At 39.8% G+C, this 20,726-nt stretch overlaps 1 long non-coding RNA gene across 1 annotated transcript; it reads left to right on the forward strand.

The window, feature by feature from the left end:
• The first annotated feature begins 633 nt into the window (after positions 1 to 633).
• LOC115129640 (uncharacterized) lies at positions 634 to 20,255 on the forward strand. Its single transcript, XR_003863678.2, has 3 exons — positions 634 to 1,001; positions 1,244 to 1,323; positions 19,485 to 20,255. It is a non-coding gene; the product is annotated as an uncharacterized LOC115129640 (long non-coding RNA).
• The last annotated feature ends 471 nt before the right edge of the window (positions 20,256 to 20,726 follow it).

Genomic DNA, 20,726 nt, shown 5'->3' on the forward strand with positions numbered 1-20,726 from the left:
AGCCAATCGCAAACTGTGTTATTACCAGTTCCCAGTAGCCTACATCAGACAACCAATAAGAGTTGTGTCCACGGCTTTCAGTTGAATAGAGAGGAGTTCATAGGCTTTCCCAGAGGGTCCGTGTTATTCGTGATCCTTGGGATGTCTCCACCTCTATCAAGTATGAATATAAAATTGTTTAGTGTTAGTTTCGGGTTTCGGGTTCAGGGTAAGGATGTCCCAAGGAATCTGGATAGCAGTGACCGTTCATAGAATAGGAGACTGGCACAGTATTTGAGAGCTCGGCGACGACACAGACATTCATTTGTTAGTTTTCTTTACAAGCGGCAGAAGCGATTTTTGAATGTCTGCCCCAGTTAGTTTCCTTAGAGATGATGAAAATAATTACCAAGATGTCCTTGATCCAATTGAGGAGTAAGTAGGCTATATTTAAGTTATGATATCGTTAGGAAATATTTAGGGCTACTGTGTTTATAAGTCAAATTAGATTTATTTGAAAATAATACATTTTTGTTGATAAGTTGATAACATATGTATGGTCATATTTCTGATGTTTTATTTTGTTTGTTATTTTATACATTTAATGAATGTATATAATTACTGCCACTAGGGGAGCTGTGACATCAATGGAATGCATTAGTGAGATCGTGAGGTCTTGGAGATTTCTTCTTCATTCTTGGAGAATGACTAGTTCTGAACACTAATATTTTTCCTTCTCATCATTTTACTCTATTAATTCAGGCATGTAATGTGCAAACGTGCAATATGAATTGAGGTAACACGGTTAATTACAAAGTCTCTGAGTTTGATAGTTTGAAGGCAATTTTAACCGAGTGAAAAATTGGTTGGTACTTTACCCATTGTAAGTAATGGAGTTAGACAAGGTTGCTAATGGTTTACATGTAAGAAGGGATTAAGATGGCGACCAAACTTTCTGTACTTTTTTTCAACAATGTTTTATTTTCTATGAACAAAGGCTCAGTTTACTTTAGGTGATATATGTAAGTATGTGATGTCACAATGTGTTAGTGCTAATATTCGTACGAAAATAGCGTTTAACAGTTTGCTAGTTTAATGCTAACTAGTTTGCTTGACTAAGAGCTAGTTAGCTCTAGCCTAGTTGGTTTTAGTCAATGTCAGCTTACATGTAATGGTTGTTGCATTTTTTTCACATAGGTGTCCAGTAATTTAGAGTTTTCGAAATGGACATTATATATAATGTGTATATGTATGGTGACTCCAGGTTTGGATCAAGGGACCAACGGGACTGCCACGGTCAAGTCCCTTGACGGGTACCAGGAATGGTGGAAGGACAATCTGAAGGTAATTATCTTTGCACACAACAGCAGCGTCCATGCCTCCAGAGTACTCACGCCTGCTATAAGGACGGAAGCCGCAGCTGTTTACTGAGGGAAACCATGCAATTGTATATGAATTTATTGCATATACTGTAGTGTCGTGTCTTTGGCTATGTCGGATTAAGTGATATGACATGCTATTCTATAAAATAATTTCTCCGTCATTAATATTACCTGATTGAGCTCATCATGTAAATGTAATTAACTAGAGAGTCGGCCACCACGAAATAATATTTATAGAGCTGTTATCTTCCGAATAAACTCTTAAAGACCTAGTAATATTTTACATCAATAGCAGTCAATATTAATCGTCATCTTAATTCAGTCTCATCTGAAAGTTCTAAATTCTTGGTTATCTGCATGAATCCTGGCTAACAAGTTGAACCAGCAATACAAAATTGGGTTTAATTATTTATTTACTAAATACCTAACTAATCACACAGAATTACACATACACATAATTAAATCATAACTTGATTACAAATTACATCATAAAGGAAAACGTAAATATTTACTCTGAGCTGCGCTTCGGTAGGTTGGTGGTAGATGGAAGGCCGTGTTGCACCACAGAGTCCTTTGTCCTTTGAAGAATGTCTCTGCTGGTAAATACATTGTAGTAACGTCGTTGTGTGGTAGACTGGATACTCTGTCTGTTCCTTCCTAACCTGCATTTGCATCTGCTGTTGCTAACTCAACGGCTTGGAGGTATCACTTCTGTAGTGAATAAGAGTTCATAATAAGTTCATACCATTAGCAACCAAAGCTCACGCTGATGTTGGCTTCATTCTGTAGTTATTATCTGAACCATTCTGACATCGGACCGTCGTCCTCACTTCCTCGGAACAGGAGGTTATATTGTCGTCAAGGGCTTCTATAGGAAGGGAGAGGAGGGCATGTTTGAAAAGTTTTATAGCCCATGTCCCTTCACAGGAGCGGGCCACTGATTGAGCAGAGCCCTATCTTATGAAAACCCAAATCTCACATTTTAGAAGCTAAAATCACATTTCATCCCATCACAAATAATTTCATATTCAAACATTTAAATTGAACAATTCCATGTGAATCCGATAACTCTGATGTGTAGACTTTCCACTGTAGAGTTTGTTATCTTATCATTGTGTGTTTTACTTGCTATATTGCACTAGCCTATGTCGATCTACTATCCCCATAGTACAAAAGTCTACCTATTCTGTGCGGGAAAAAAATATTCCAAACATAGTTTAGAACAGTTGTGGGATGCAATAGATCAAAAAAATTTACGCAATGGGGTTGACGCAACAGATCAAAATGTTTAGCTTAAAATATTGATAAACTATTAGGCTATTTCTTCACATTATAAGTGCAGCAATACGCACATGGTAAGCACAAATGTTCCATTAGCGGGAAAACACCATTATCAAAAGTGACCGCAAATGCAATTATGCATGTGATGCTTTTATTATAAAAGTGCATTTTTATGGTGAAAATTATCTTCCCCAAACTTGAAACTCATACGCTGCTTATGTATGCCAGTTAGGCTCTAAACCCATTGTAAAGCTTAATTTTAAGAAGTTATTTGGCCACTTTAGTTGTGATACAAACTTTATCATATAAGCCTATGGGCTAGACTACATGAAGTGTGCGACTATGATTTGAAAAAGTTGCAAAAAAAAGACATGCCCAGCATAGCATAAGGCAAGAAACAGAGTATCATTCACAAGTGATAATATATAATTCACAGGCTAATATTGTCACCCATCAGACTATTCTTGATTTAATATTGTCTTTACACTAAATCTTATATGTGTGAAATATGTTTTGATTTAGAATGGACCATTATCATGCACCTGTCTCAATAGGGTCCGGGAAAAAAATAAATGTAGTCTATGCACTTAAATAGCAAATGGAGGACGCCTTTCCAGTGGTTCCTTTTCATGCCAGCCAGGTAGGCTATACTCCTGCTGTAAAGATCAACAATGTGCTTAATATTAGGAAAGTTCAGAAATAAATATAGTAGGCCTAGTCTATAGAAAGCTAATGGGATTCTCCTCTTTCTAATAGAGGCCATCATTCTGTTTTCTTGCACAATTGCATAGCCTTTAGAAATGTTGCGCAACATGAGCTCATGAAGTGTTTGATTAGATTTTCGATTACATTTGTGTTGATGTCAGAGTGATTAGTTTAGCTGTTAGCTGTTTTCACACCATTGATCAGCACCTTCATTTGGAGAGATTGGAAACCTTAATTGGTCTACACGCACGCACAAGTTCTTGCCTGGTTTAGCTCTTATCTGTTGGAAAGATATCAGTTTGTGGATGGTTTGTCCTCTGACAAATCAATTGTAAGTTTGTGTTCCTCAAGATTCTGTTTTAAGACCACTATTGTTTTCACTATATATTCTACCTCTTGGTGATGTCATTCGGAAACACAATGTCAACTTTCACTGCTATGCACACAACACACAGCTGTACATTTAGATGAAACATGGTGAAGCCCCAAAATTGCCTACTTTGGAAGCCTGTGTTTCAGACATAAGGAAGTGAGTGGCGGCAAATGTTTTATTTTTAAACTCAGACAAAACAGAGATGCTAGTTCTAGGTCTCAAGAAACAATTATATCTGCTGTTGGATCTGACAATTAATCTTGATTGTATGGTTGTCTCAAATAAAACTCTGAAGTACCTCAGCGTTACTCTGGATCAAGAATATTTCAAGGGCAGCTTTTATCCATCTTTGTAACATTGCAAAATTCTGAAACTTTTGGCTAAAAACTATACAGAAAAGCTAATCCATGCTATTGTGACTTCTAGATTAGACTACTGCAATGCTCTACTCGCTGGCTACCCAGATAAAGCACAAGATAAACTTCCATTAGTGCTAAACACGGCCGCGAGTATCTTGTCAAATCAAATGTTATTTGTCACATGCGCCGAATACAACAGGTGTGGACCTTACAGTGAAATGCTTACTTTACAAGCCCTTAACCAACAATGCAGGTAAGAAAAATACCCCCCAAAATAAGAAATACAAGTAACAAATAATTAAAGAGCAGCAGTAAAATAACAATAGTGAGGCTATATACAGGGGGTACCGGAACAGAGTCAATGTGCGGTGTCACCAGTTAGTCGAGGTAATATGTACATGTAGGCAGAGTTATTAAAGTAACTATGCATAGATAATAACAGAGAGTAGCAGCAGTGTAAAAGAGAGGGGGGAATTGCAAATAGTCTGGGTAGCTATTTGATGGATTGTTCAGGAATCTTAGGGCTAGAGGGGGTAGAAGCTGTTCAGAAGCCTCTTTGACTGAGACTTGGCACTCCGGTACCGCTTGCCGTGTGGTAGCAGAGAGAACAGTCTATGACTAGGGTGGCTGGAGTCTGACAATTCTTAGGGCCTTCCTCTAACAGTGCCTGGTAGGAAACTTGGCCCCGGTGATGTAATGGACCGTACGCACTACTTTCTGGCTATGCTTCCCTTTGTAATCTGTAATAGTTTGCAAGCCCTGCCACATCTGACGAGCGTCGGAGCTGGTGTAGAACGATGTGATCTTAATCCTGTATTACTCTTTGCCTGTTTGATGGTTCATCGGAGGGCATAGCGGGATTTCTTATAAGATTCTTGGTTAGAGTCCCACTCCTTGAAAGCAGCAGCTCTACCCTTTAGCTCAGTGCTGATCTTGCCTGCAATCCATGGCTTCTGGTTGGGCTATGTACTGTGGGGACGATGTCATCGATGCACTTATTGATGAAGCCAGTGACTGATGTGGTGTGCTCCTCAATGCCATCGGAAGAATCCCGGAACATATTCCAGTCTGTGCTAGTAAAATAGTACTGTAGCTTAGCATCTACATCATCTGACCACTTTTTTTATTGACCAAGTCACTTGTGCTTCCTGCTTTAATTTTGGCTTGTAAGCAGGAATCAGGAGGATTATGGTCAGATTTGCCAAATGGAGAGTGAGGGAGAGCTTTGTATGTGTCTCTGTGTGTGGAGTAAAGGTGGTCTAGAGTTTTTTTCCTCTTGTTGCATGTGACATGCTGGTAGACATCGGTCCATTGAATCAAACTGATTCAAGTGACGCTTCTAGATGAGCGTTTTCCTGTTTGCTTATGGCCGTATACAGCTCATTGAGTGCGGTATTAGTGTCAGCATCGGTTTGTGGAGACAGCTATGAAGAATATAGATGAAACATCTGTAGGTAGTTAGTGTGGTCTACAGCTTATCATGAGATACTCTACCTTAGGCGAGCAAAACCTTGAGATTTCCTTAGATATTGTGCACCAGATGTTGTTTACAAATATACATATACTGCCACCCTTTGGCTTACCAGAGGCGGCTGTTCTATCCTGCCGATACAGTGTATAACCAGCCAGCTGTATGTTATTCATGTCGTCGTTCAGTCACAATTCGGTGAAACAAGATATATTACAGATTTTAAATGTCCCGTTGGTAGGATATATGTGCTTTTAGTTTATCCACTTTATCATCCAGCGATTGTACGTTGGCCAGTAGTACCAATGGAAAAGGCAGATTAGTCACTCGTCGCCGGATCCTTACAAGGCACCCCGATCTCCTTCCGCAAAACCTCAGTCTCTTTCTCCTGCGAATGACGGGGATGAGGGCCTGTTCGGGTGTCTGGAGTAAATCCCTCCAATAAGACTCATTAATTACAAATTATTTGTTCAATTCAAGGTGAGTAATCGCTGATCTGATGTCCAGAAGCTCTTTTTGGTCATAAGAGATGGTAGCAGCAACATTATCTTCAAAATAAATTACAAACAAAACTAACAAAATAGCGCTGTTGGTTAAGAGCCCATAAAACGGCAGCCATCCCCTCCGGCGCCATTATCTAGAACCACGAAAATATATCATATTACTCCAGAGCTAGCCTCTGGCTTCCTGTTAAGGCTAGGGATGATTTAAAGATTTTACCACTAACCTTTAAAGCATTACATGGACTTGCTCCTACCTATTTTTATCTCACGTACACTATGGTTACAAGACACAGGCCTCCTTATTGTTCTTAGAATTTCTATGCAAACAGCTGGAGGCAGGGCTTTCTACTATAGAGCTAACTTTTTATCGAATGGTCTGCCAATCCATGTGAGTGATGCAGACATTTGCGACCTTTAAGTCTTTACTGAAGACTCATCTCTTCAGTAGGTCCTTTGATTGAGTGTAGTCTGGCCTAGTGGTGTGAAGGTGAACGGCAAGGCACTGAAGCGACAATCCACCCTTGCTGTCTCTGCCTGGCTGGCTCTCCACTGGGATTCTCTGCTTTTGACTCTATTACGGAGGCTGATGCGATCTTCCTGTCTGGTTTTGCGCTTCCTCGGCTCGTGCAGCGGAGGAGATCTTCATGGGCTATACTCAGCCTTGTCTCAGGGTTGTAAGTTGGTGGTCTGTTGATATCCCTCTAGAGATGTGGGGCTGTGCTTTGGCAAATTGAGTGGACTTATATCCTGTCTGGTTTGCCCTGTCTGGGGGTATCGTCAGACAGGGCCACAGTGTCTCCCGACCTCCCCTGTCTCAGCCTCCAGTATCAATTCAATTTCAATTCAAGGGCTTTATTGGCATGGGAAACATGTGTTAACATTGCCAAAGCAAGTGAGGTAGACAACATACAAAGTGAATATATAAAGTGAAAAACAACAAAAATGAACAGTAAACATTACACATACAGAAGTTTCAAAACAGTAAAGACATTAAAAATGTCATATTATATATATATATATATATATACACAGTGTTTTAACAATGTACAAATGGTTAAAGGACACAATATAAAATAAATAAGCATAAATATGGGTTGTATTTACAATGGTGTTTGTTCTTCACTGGTTGCCCTTTTCTCATGGCAACAGGTCACAAATCTTGCTGCTATGATGGCACACTGTGGTATTTCACCCAATAGATATGTTTTCCAATTATTTGTGGGTCTGTGTAATTTGAGGAAAATATGTATCTCTAATATGGTCATACATTTGGCAGGTGAGGAAGTGCAGCTCAGGTTGCACCTCATTTTCTGGGCAGTGTGCACGTCTTTTGAGAGCCAGGTCTGCCAAAGGCGGCCTCTCTCAGTGGCAAGGCTATGCTCACTGAGTCAGTACATAGTCAAATCTCTCCTTAATTTGGGGTCAGTCAGGGTAGTCTGGTATTCTGCCACTGTGTACTCTCTGTTTAGGGCCAAATAGCATTCTAGTTTGCTCTGTTCTCGTGATTTGGTTGGGTTTAATTGTGTTGCTGTCCGTAAATATATATATTGATTGCAGTTATTCCCGAATGAGTGAGCATTCATGTGCAAAGGATTAGCATTTCAATTATTATAATTATCGTAGTGACTCTGGTCTTTCCCGGCCTTCTCAGTCCACACCCACTTCACTTATTTCCTTGAAACCATATATGTTGTTTGTTTATGCATTTCTGTGATTATTTAGATAATCATTTATTTACTAAGACAATTGATGTGACTGACATGAGGTAAAGAATGATTCATTAATTAGACTAATTGATCAGATATTAAAATATCTGAAGTTTTATTAGGAAAATTATAACTTTGTAATCTGAAGATTTTCCTTGGTGTCCCGACTTCCTAGTTAATTACATTTACATGATAGTTTAGTTTAATCACGTAATAATAATTACAGAGAATTGTTTTGATAAAATAAGTCTTCACTTTAATGATGCCAAAGACAACATATGGCGCCCCCTGTGAGGAATCTAAGATAAAACTAGTCCGCACGTTTGGGTCAATTTGATAACGTATATGACGCCCCGTGTGAGGAATCTAAGATATAATTGGACTTTGCTGTTGAATTCTATATATCAATTGTGCAAACAGAATTGTACAAATAGTGTGTGTATTTCCATTTGAACAGGCTACGGAGTGCCTCCGGTCCGGTCCTGTGTCGATAGCAGTGAGTGATAAATTCCAGATTTAGTCCAAACGGTACGATTTCTGTCAGTCAATATTAATTTCTAGAACCAGTAAGGTTAGGAATTAGATGATAGATCTGTTCAGTGCTCAAGTCGAAGTATTCTGTCCGCCTACCGCACTAAGCCAGTGTGGATAGGCCACAGGCGTATCTGTAGTTATGTACCGGGTCACTCCGGCAACATAACGCTAGCAAAGTATGCCGAATGGGTTCATGTGAGACGTCACCAGTAAACTCCCCCTTTCCATGGTGAAAAGGACCCTATGTTGTGCTTGGAAGTGAGATTCCTGTACAAAGTAGGATTAGCTTGCACAAGATGCTAAGCTAACAAAGAGAAACTAGTTTATTTTTCCTGTGTCACAGTGTAATTCCTCTGCCTTACGCGACGGAAGTCCCGCCCTTTGTACTTCCGTTTGATTTCAGCATTCTGCATCACTGGTGGTGAAGAGTCGCCAGTACATCTCTTTGAAAAAGAAGTAGGTGAAACCCAAACGTGGATCACGTTAAGATATCCAGCCAATCGCAATTGACTGAATATCGACGTCTCATTCAATTGAACTAACAAGTGAAATTGCCAGATTCACTTTAAGTGGATCTTTTAAATAATATCCAAATGGATTGGGTTTCTACAATGAGACAAGTTAAACTTTTTCCACATTAACCTAGATGAAGCAACGTTCTCAGGTTATTTTAAAGTTTAATTCCCAGATAGCCTATACAGGTTTGATTTATCATTCAAATAGATCCGTAAAATCTGCTTTTGCAAAGCACATTCAGTAAACGCCAGTACTGACTCGGGAATCCCATGTGGCTTTGGCCTTAGGGAGGAGTCAACCTAGTGGTGAATGTACCCTAACATTTAAACTACTGGTTACTTTTATGATAATCCAAACAATTCCAATTGCTTGGATATCATCGTCTCATTCAATTTAATAAGTTAAATTGTCGAACATACCTTTCTAGGTTCTTCCAATTAAATTAGAAATTTTAAACTTTCCAATAGTAACTTAGATGAACCAACTTCCCATTGATGGATTGGAAAACCAACCAGGTATGGTCACAGGCTACAGTGCCTTCACCGACCACACTGTCCTCCCCTAACGCTAGCTGCAACATAGTCATTCACGAGGGGTATCTGTCGAAAGCACCCCTTGGGAAAAAGAAGTTTAGAAACCTCTAGGGGCAGAATCCGATTCAAGGAGATATTGCGATATCTCGACACATTCTTTCAGCCAATCTGATTGAAAATTATTTTCATGATTTCGAGCCAGCTGTCTCTGAATGAGCAACTTCCCTCCAATAGTTGAGATTAACTTCTCTTGCCCTTCAGACACTTCCGCAAACACCACGGCCATCCCGGCAAGAAAAACATCGATGCGCAGAGTATACTCTGCTTCCGATGACACACCTTACGCTTTGTGGGGGACTGTCAATCCTTACAATGACACTAATGGCAAAGTCACAATAATCACAAGAATGGCTTCAGATCAAAATCTACGTTGAGACCGAAGGGAGCAAGGGTCTTTACAGGCAGCCTCTAGTTTTAACAATACATTATCAAGGTCACCCCCTCTCCTAGGGAGAAACCAACTGAAGAGGTTGCCACACGCGGACGCGGTGGTGACTGACAGGCCTCGACAGCCACTGAGCGTTTTGAAGCACAAACACCAGGTGATTTGGTTGAAAGGTTACAGCCATTGTCATAACAACACGGCCGCAGAAAACTCGTACATAGGGTCCGACCTTTTCGTTTGCGCCTCGGACACCAACACCACCCGCTGGTGGGGGGAGTTCCGAGACACAAAGGGGGGAATAGTAGCCCAGACCCATGATGAGCCTCATCGAGGCCGGTGGGGGGCCCGAGACTATAAATCCAGAACATAAATCAAATCTAGTTGTAAATTCCCCTATGAGAACAATGAGGAGCAGACAGGCCCCTATGTAACAGTATAACTTTAGACCGTCCCCATACCCGGGCGCGAACCAGGGACCCTCTGCACACATCAATAACAGTCACCCTCGAAGCATTGTTACCCATCGCTCCACAAAAGCCGCGGCCCTTGCAGAGCAAGGGGAACCACTACTTCAAGGTCTCAGAGCAAGTGACGTCACCGATTGAAACGCTATTTAGCGCGAACCACCGCTAACTAAGCTAGCCGTTTCACATCCGTTACACCTAGACGGGGATTATTTTAGAACACATCTAAGATAGTACTGAGGTGTACCACACTGGTCGTAAAGGAAGTCCAGTGGACTTGTCCACCTCCAAAATAATTGGCAACAATAATAATTCCTTGCCATGTGTAGGTTCAACTACAATACAACTAGTAAAATGCTCTAATCATGTGTTCCGGTAGTATAATATTTCAGAATAAATCAGTAGGATAACTGGTCCCCTTGAGTACCAGTACCAATACCAGCAACAATCAGTCCAGCTGACAACAGTGACATAGGAGTCACTCAGAGTGCAGCACGGGGAAGGGAATCTCCAGTGCACTCTTCCAATGGTTAACAAATATGCAACTAATAAATAGAACCCTCCAGTCTGGAGGAAAATTATTAAAGTCATGAACCATGATCACACCACGTACGACTGGTCCAATGCTTAAAGAGTACTTCCGCCGTGAGGTTAGCTCCTCCGTGGATAACATAGCTATGAAATAGACTTCTTCATGCCTATCGCCACTACAATAGTGGAAGACACCGTGACTTGTAGTAAAACCAATACAGACTCCTTCGACACCAATTCTGACTGACCTCCAGGCATTGACCTGAAAATTACCTGACTACGTCAGACTCATTCTGATCTAGTTGTAATCTGCCAGGATACTTGGTTCTTCTCTTGACATGCGCGCTTGTATAAGCATAAACGCACATGCACAACGGAACATCCAATTAGGATTTATGCTAGGATCACTTAAGGGTCTGAGCAAAATACCAGCTGTAGTAAAGTTGAACATTTACTTTGAGGCCTAACAGTCTTCACTTTAATGATGCCAAAGACACGACAGGGTTTTTAGGCTGGGTTTCTGTATAGGCACTTTGTGACATCTGATGATGTAAAAAGGGCATTATAAATACATTTTATGTGATGTATAAAAAGGGTATATCTGCAAAGAATTGATAAAAAGGGGCTGTTGGAAAGGAGGTCATATAAACATTGCCTTGTTTTTTTTTTTTTTACAGGTCATCTTCTGTCTTAAATAGGTACAGTGGGGCAAAAGTATTCAGTCAGCCACCAATTCTGCAAGTTCTCCCACTTAAAAAGATGAGAGAGGCCTGTAATTTTCATCATAGGTACACTTCAACTATGACAGACAAAATGAGGAAAACAATATAACTTTTTGGTAAAAACTTAACTCGTCGTGTTTGGAGGACAAAGAATGCTGAGTTGCATCCAAAGAACACCATACCTACTGTGAAGCATGGGGGTGGAAACATCATGCTTTGGGGCTGTTTTTCTGCAAAGGGACCAGGACGACTGATCCGTGTAAAGGAAAGAATGAATGGTGCCATGTATCGTGAGATTTTGAGTGAAAACCTCCCATCAGCAAGGGCATTGAAGATGAAACGTGGCTGGGTCTTTCAGCATGACAATGATCCCAAACACACCGTCCGGGCAACGAAGGAGTGGCTTCGTAAGAAGCATTTCAAGGTCCTGGAGTGGCCTAGCCAGTCTCCAGATCTCAACCCCATAGAAAATCTTTGGAGGGAGTTGAAAGTGTGTGAAAACCTTGTGAAGACTTACAGAAAACGTTTGACCTCTGTCATTGCCAACAAAGGGTATATAACAAAGTATTGAGATAAACTTTTGTTATTGACCAAATACTTATTTTCCACCATAATTTGCAAATTAATTAATTAAAACATCCTACAATGTGATTTTCTGGATTTTATTTTCTCATTTTGTCTGTCATAGTTCAAGTGTACCTATGATGAAAATACAGGCCTCTCATCTTTTTAAGTGGGAGAACTTGCACAATTGGTGGCTGACTAAATAGTTTTTTCCCCCACTGTATAAGTGTATCACATAAGCTGTTACCTCTAGGATAGCATGATGGGCCTGGATCTGACACAGTTTGACAACGTTCTTGATCATCACATTGTTGTACTTCTCCATGGTCCTCTTAGTGTAGAGGCCCATCAAGCTTTTCTTGGGGTGCACCAGATTGCGCATGACTCCATTAGTAAAAATGTCTGAATTACAAGGTGCCAAAATGAATGACAGTTGAAGGACACATGACACATTCACATTAACAGGTACTCATGGTCGATCTATTTTTTAAAACATTCAAACATCTACGCTGATCAAATAGAACATGAGTTGGAAGTGGCTGTTATAAATTATACTGAAATGTTGTGTTAAAAATTAGACTGGAATGTAACATCGACTGCTCATGAAAGCTACAGTATATCCTTTCCAATTAATCAGGAGGCTGTAGCTGGGGCTGAATATGACTATAAATGGCCTGGGCATATCTGTCAATTCATAATAACATTTATTATTTATTATTATTTTTCCGTCAAACTACCCTATGGCCAATCCATTTTCTGGGCTGCAGTTTAGAAAACACTCTGGATTTAAAAAAATAAAATTGTTTATCCAGTTATGATTATTTTATTACATCTCTATGAAACTGACAGGAATAAAATATCACATAACAGAAATAGAATATAAATAAAACATTACCTGGAAAGACAGGAATATCTCTCAATAGATCTTTATACTTTCTATATTTACTCATAATGCTGTGGAAGTATTTATCCTACAGGGATAAAAACACCAGAGGGTAAGTAAGCAAATAATTAAAGTCAAGAATTACACATAAAGAAAACATTTTAAGCAGAAGCAATCTGACAAGATTTCTTCATATTTTATTTTCTCACAAAGACACAATGAGTCATTCTAATGTAGTCTACAAATGTTTGACTGAAACGGGAACAATGAAGGATTAACTTGCTCAGACATTGATTGAAAAAATACACTTTAAGGTAATATCTCACATCTACACTCTTATTCTACACAGAGTTCCTGGTTCAGGAAATAAAAGGAAATTTACCTGATTGGTTTGAGGGGATCTGTTCAATGGGAATCCCTCTTGTAGCAGAGCAGAGAAGACCGAACTACCTTATAGAACCAAATCCTGGTTTGAATTACCATCCACTGAGCCAAAAGGTTATATATCAGAGGATGCTCCAGATACGCATCTCCATAATTTCATATATGGAGCTAGGATATACTTTATAATGGGACAGTTTCTCTATGCATCCAATCCGGATCTCAGTTTTCACCCTGCTACCATATGCGTCCAGAGAGATATCTGGGCGAGATCGACACTCCCCTAATGCATGCACTCGCTTACATAATTGTAGAATATTTTAAGTGTCAAATAAACTTGTTGACCAATCGGTAAGCCTTCAAAATAAAAGTATGTCAATGACAGTTATGAAATGAATACAAATAGTAGAATTATGCCATAATTGAATAGATCATGCTAAACAAGGTTGGAATGTTGTTATATAAAAGCCGTACCTATGGATTGTGGATCAATGACCTGGGGTATCAGTCTACTCAGTGACACCCAGAGAACATTAGTGTCGTAGCTCTTATTGCGGGACTCTGAAACAACTGTGAAATGAGCCACATTAACTGTCAACCTATGTGTATTGAACACTATTCCCGAGGAAAAACAATACTGTGTGGATGTTTTGTAGTCTGATAACTCTGAGGAGGATGTTGGGAAAAAACATATTGGGTATTGAGTAGACTGATACCCCATTTAATTGATTTCCAATCCTTAGGTAAAGCTGTACAGTGGAATATGAATGTCAATACACACAATAGGCTGACTGGGGAGGTTATTTCACACAGTCACAGTCCCGTAATAAGAGCTACAACGCTAATATTTGTGTAAACTCTTCACAGTTGTGTTCTGTGGGTGTCACCAAGTAGACTGATACCCAATTTCATTGCTTCAAATTCCAACCTTGTTTAACATTATCTAGTCTAAATGTGGCATGATTACACCAATTGTAACTTTCTGCATCACTTTCAAATACCTACATGTACATACTACCTCAAATAACCGGTGCCCCCCGCACATTGACTCTGTATCGGTACCCCCTGTATATAGTCTCGCTATTGTTATTTCACTGCTGCTTGTTACTTTTATCTCTTATTCTTATCTGTAATTTTTAAAACTGCATTGTTGGTTAGGGGCTAGTAAGTAAGCATTTCACTGTTGTATTAGGCGCATGTGACTAATACATTTTCATTTGAAATAGGTACTTTTATTTTGAAGGCAAACCGCAAATTCCACTATTGTGCCTACTCCTTATTCAGTGTTGCCAACTTGGGGACACATTTTCAAAAAGCGACTAGCGACAAATCTAGCGACTTTTTCTGGTGTTATTGGAGACTTTGGAGTCTCTGAAGTGAAAGCACGTTTCCTTCTTCCTCTTCCCACCCCCATCCCAAAGCACTCACAGGCGGCCCAGTCCTCGCGCTGCAGTCAGAGGAGGATATGTTCACCCCTCCGTGTCCAGACTGCAAATGAATCGCGCATGCGGAAGCCGCCGCTGGCTGATCCGCCCTGGTTTACATAAAGAAAATTGTATTTTATTTATTTATTTCACCTTTATTTAACCAGGTAGGCAAGTTGAGAACAAGTTCTCATTTACAATTGCGACCTGGCCAAGATAAAGCAAAGCAGTTCGACACATACAACGACGCAGAGTTACACATGGAGTAAAACAAACATACAGTATAAACAAGTCTATATACGATGTGAGAAAATGAGATGAGATAAGGGAGGTAAAGGCAGAAAAAGGCCATGGTGGCAAAGTAAATACAATATAGCAAGTAAAACACTGGAATGGTAGATTTGCAATGGAAGAATGTGCAAAGTAGAAATAAAAAATAATGGGGTGCAAAGGAGCAAAATAAATTAATTAAATACAGTAGGGAAAGAGGTAGTTGTTTGGGCTAAATTATAGGTGGGCTATGTACAGGTGCAGTAATCTGTGAGCTGATCTGACCGTTGGTGCTTAAAGCTAGTGAGGGAGATAAGTGTTTCCAGTTTCAGAGATTTTTGTAGTTCGTTCCAGTCATTGGCAGCAGAGAACTGGAAGGAGAGGCGGCCAAAGAAAGAATTGGTTTTGGGGGTGACTAGAGAGATATACCTGCTGGAGCGTGTGCTACTGGTGGGAGATGCTATGGTGACCCAGCGAGCTGAGATAAAGGGGATTAGGGCCAGACTAGTTACCATAAGGTTAAAAACCAAACCAAATTAAGAAAACTAGAATAAAAAACAAAACAATAAAAAACGAAGTAATTCCGCCAGAGTGTCTCTCTTGGGTCACTTTTGCTGGTCCCAAGCCCGGATAAAGGAGGAGGAATTGTGACATTAAAAAATCGACAGAAGAAAGTTCATTTGTAGCTATAAATATATTTAGGGTGTTTTTTACTCACTTTTTGTCTCTCCCACGACATTATTCCTCTCTCCTACAGCGTTCATCACAATTACATGCACTTGGCTAATTATGCAGTTTCTACTGGTCATCGTTTTCAGGCTGGTTGTATTGGTGTTAGCTAGGCACCAAGCTAAAGCTAGCTACCCCAGAAATTGCGGTCGAACAAATAATGCCTTATTACCAATGCGGTATTGTAAAACGCATCGTTCGTGGCCGGTGTTTGCATACTTTTTTGTACAGCTTTGACAGTGCTACTTGTAATATTTGTGTTGTGGAGAAATGACCAAGCAGGAGACGGGAGTACAGTTAGTTTTCGTTTAGTCAAAACCCCTCGTGCTCTACAGTTCTCGGCACCCCTGTGCGCATGTGCATTTCTTATTAGGTGTAGTAATGTAACACTGCCGTAATGCATTACTGCTTAGTAACAGCACAGTAACTAATATAAACAGATGTAGATCCCAGATACTACACTACTGATAGTAGTGGTGGTGCTTGGCTTGCATGTGCAAATTCAGAACACACAAAATTCTATAATAGAACTGTTATTTGACGTGTATATTTTTTGACACGCAAAGACCCAAACGGTGTTCCAAAGAGGCGCGCATCTTCAAAGGAGCCCAAGATCTTGTCGTATCTCCACAAATGTCACTTGTCTTCGTTTTTCCAATCAACAACAATTAACAGTGCCATAGCAAAAATCACTGAATAGTTATTTTGACAGTTCACATGAATCCAATAGAAACGAATCTTGTTCGATGTGAATCACCAGAGAGCAATCATGCAAAATTCACGTTTCATATGACCTAACTAACATGCATCTTCTTCCTAAGGCTTCCAAACCACAGTGATTCATAAACCACCCCCACAAATCAAAGTTCTAATATGCAAAGCGTTCAAATACGGCTTACGAAGCCACTCTTCACTGCAATTCCAAAGTTACACAGTTCCAATACCTATGCAATGCGTTCAATATTACAGATGAAGCCAATTTTCACAGTAATGCCACAATTCCAATAGCCTATGCAGTGCATTTTGATACTCTTCGCAGCGATCTAAGCACAGCATTCCACTGTGTTCCAAGTCACATCAAACATTCGCACACAGACACTCTTCACGCCAATCCAATGTGAGAATTGCAATCAAGTGTTCCACTGTTGCTGCGCAAACGTTTCCAGAAGAATCTTCATACGTTGCATTGTTCCAAAAATCCATTCGAAACCGTACCCGTATCAGAATTATATATAAAATAAAATAAACTTTGTTATGGAAACTTGAGAATTAGAATTACAAGTGGGAAGTTACTGTATAATGGATAGGTATTTTAAGTATCATCTCACCACATCACATGTTACAGCAATTAGTCAGTCTATGACACAGTCAATAACGTGGTACGCATCGTCTTGCCTTAGCTGTGGAACGCGCCATTTCTCTGAACGAGCCCTTTCACGTCATGCCGGAAACTTTGACATTTCTGACTTGCTTACTCGTTGTAGAAAGATGATACTTGGGAAGTATCGGAATCAACAAACAAGAAGTCTACGCAAATAACTTACTTTAATTTGAACTCGGAGGTCCAGAGTGTCCGTCATGACGTGAACGCGCTTTGATCTGTTTTAGGCTATTTTCAGATATTAAGGAGCATTAGGTACACCTGGAATATCATCGAATGGCATGTCCATCATTTGAAGAGAAATTACACTGGTCACTCAAAACATTATTAATAAAGTATTTATAAATTATAAATAACCCACACTTTAGATGAGGCCACACAAAAATATGTAACTAATGACTCAGTAAATGGTTTATAAGGACCTATTTTAAGCATCTTATGAATGGAGTAATGACTAATACATTATGAATAAACGTTTTACTAATCCATTATAATTGCTTTATTGTGTGGAGCTGTTATTAAGTGCTACCCTTGTGTCTTTTGTTTATTTTATTTTTGTGTTAAATTATAACCCAGTTGTACCTGCAATTCAGCTTGTTGCTACAACTTGTACAATGTTTTGGTGAAGAACAGAAAAACCCATTCTCTCTAAAGTGTCTGTGGAGAAGCATCTCTCTCCTTTTGAGCAAAAGTGTGTCTAGAAGCTGTCAGCTCTTCTTGATCCTCGCTTCAAGGCCTTCTGGTGCCCAGAGCAGGTAGGCTACCAGCAGTAACCAACCTTGCTCCACAACCTCCCCAGCCTGCCATTGCACAAGAACCACCTGCAAAGACAAGCAAGTGTTTTGCCTTGTTCTTACCCCTCAACCTCACTCCTGCTGTTGTCCCCAGAGAGGTATCAAACTACCTCTCTGCTCCTTTCCTGCTTGAAATTTCAGATGGAATGGAATGACAACGCCTCCCTTTTCCCGAACCTATCAAAGTTGACTGCAATGTACCTCCATGTCCCTGCATTCTCAAACCCAGTGGAACGGGTCTTCAGCATCGCTGGTAGATCATTCAGGCCTGACCGTTGCTCAATGAGTGACAAAACATTTGTGATGACTGCTTATCAAATGCAATCACCATCTTAAATTAATTAACCACCATCTAAAATGGCCGTTAAAGAACCATAGGATATGACCATGATGTAAAGAAATTCGGAAAAATAAATGTTCTATAATAAAATAAAATCTGTTTGGTTTACATTTGTATTACTTTCCATTACTTCGATTGATAAATGTTTATGTTTAAAAACTTCTTTAGCATACTGGTTATTGTTCGGAATTTTGAATGACTGATGTGCTCAAAGTAAACTGCCTGTTACTCAGGCCCAGAAGCTAGGATATGCACATATGGTAGCATTGGATAGAAAACACTCGCAGGTTTCTAGAACTGTTCAAATAATGTCTCTGAGTATAATAGAACTGATATGGTAGGCGAAAACCCGAGAAAAAAAACCATCCGGAATAACAATTTTTTGAGGTCACAAGCCATTTCAATGCTAGCCTATGGGATATACAAAAAAAATCCTCCCAGATTGCAGTTCCTATGGCTTCCACTAGATGCCAATAGTCATTTATTTTGATATTAGAATACCTGAGGATTAATTAGAAACATCGTTTGACTTGTTTGGACGAACGTTACCCGTAACTCTTTGATTAGTTTGTATGCATGTTGAACCAGTGGATTATTGAGATCATTGGCGCCAACTAAACAGACCTTTTGGATATAAAGAAGGACTTTATCGAACAGAACGACCATTCATTGTGTAGCTGGGGCCCTTGGGATTGCAAACAGAGGAAGATCTTCAAAGGTAAGTGATTGATTTAATTGCTATTTGTGATGCCTGTGCTGGTTGAAAAAGTATTTTGATGTGGGGCACTGTCCTCAGATGGTATGCTTTCGCCGTAAAGCCTTTTTGAAATCTGAAAACGCGTTTGGATTAACACAAAGTTAAGCTTTTAAATGATGTATGACACTTGTATTTTCCTGAATGTTTAATACTACGATTTTTGTATTTTGAATTTCACACTGCAATTTCACCGGTTCATGATCCCTAACAGGTTGTACATTTTTTTTTCTTCAATTTTCTTTAATCATGCAGTATTTTAATTTTAAGCTATATATTAAGATTCATAACTCTCCCGACACTTCCTGTCTCAGCCTCCAGTAATTATGCTGCAATAGTTTGTGTCGGGGGCTAGGGTGTCTGTTATATCCGGAGTATTTCTCCTGTCTTATCCGGTGTCCTGTGTGAATTTAAGTATACTCCCTCTAATTCTCTATTTTTCTCTCTCTCTCTATTCTCTCAGAAGACCTGAGCCCTAGGACCATGCCTCATGGCTACCTGGTCTGATGACTCCTTGCTGTCCCCAGTCCACCTGGTCATGCTGCTGCTCCAGTTTCAACTGTTCTGCCTGCAGCTACGCAACCCTGACCTGTTCACCGGACGTGCTACTTTGTCCCAGACCTGCTGTTTTCGACTCTCTGTACCGCACCTGCTGTCTCTAACTCTGAATGATTGGCTATGAAAAGCCAAACTGACATTTAATGCTGAGGTGCTGACCTGTTGCACCCTCTGACAACCACTGTGATTATTATTTGACTGGTCATCTATGAACATTTGAACATCTTGGCCATGTACTGTTATAATCTCCACCCAGCACAGCACAGCCAGAAGAGAACTGGCCACCCCTCAATGCCGGGTTCCTCTCTAGGTTTCTTCCTAGGTTCCTGCCTTTCTAGGGAGTTTTTCCTAGCTACCGTGCTTCGACATCTGTATTGCTTGCTGTTTGGGGTTTTAGGCTGAGTTTCTGTACAGCACTTTGACATCGGCTGATGTAAAAAAAAAAGGGCTTTATAAACACATTTGATTGAATGATAACTGAAAGCCCTCCAAACTATGATCATATATATTTTCAAATACTTGCATATATTCAAATACCTTCAAATATTACATATCTTTCTGAGAGGTATTCAAAACACTTTTTTTCTGAGACCTGTATTTGAATTTCAAAGGAAATAGTTGCCTTTAGTTGGTTCTCAAAGTTGGCATTTGAAATAAACTACAAAGTACAATGATATTCTGCCCAAGTCTGCTGTGTATGGTGAACTCCAAAGCAATTATACTCCATGGTAATTTAAAGCCTGCTACTACTATCACTATACATTCCCCACCACTGCTTACTGGTGCTGTAGTTATGAGACAGTGAGCAAGACTGTGTTGAGCTCGGAACTTCAGTTATCATAGTGAATGGGTAAAAAGAAATGTTAGGATTTATTCAATAGATTGTGAGGCAGGGTTACTTTCTTATTACACATCAATGATTTGGTCTGATTTCCCCTCCAGGTCTGTCCATTCATGAACTTTGCCTGATAATTGCGACAAAACACTTGAATGACATCTACGATGAAGAACCTTTAAACTTTCAAATGGTTCACAATGGTAAGGATGTATGAACAGAAGGTTACGCAAAAGCGGGTATATTATTGGTGGGAATGACTGTACATACATTTACACCACATTTTCTTTCTAATTAAGTTCCTCCAGAGGA

The sequence above is a fragment of the Oncorhynchus nerka genome, linkage group LG5 (assembly GCF_034236695.1).
Source record: "Oncorhynchus nerka isolate Pitt River linkage group LG5, Oner_Uvic_2.0, whole genome shotgun sequence".
NCBI lineage: Eukaryota > Metazoa > Chordata > Actinopteri > Salmoniformes > Salmonidae > Oncorhynchus > Oncorhynchus nerka.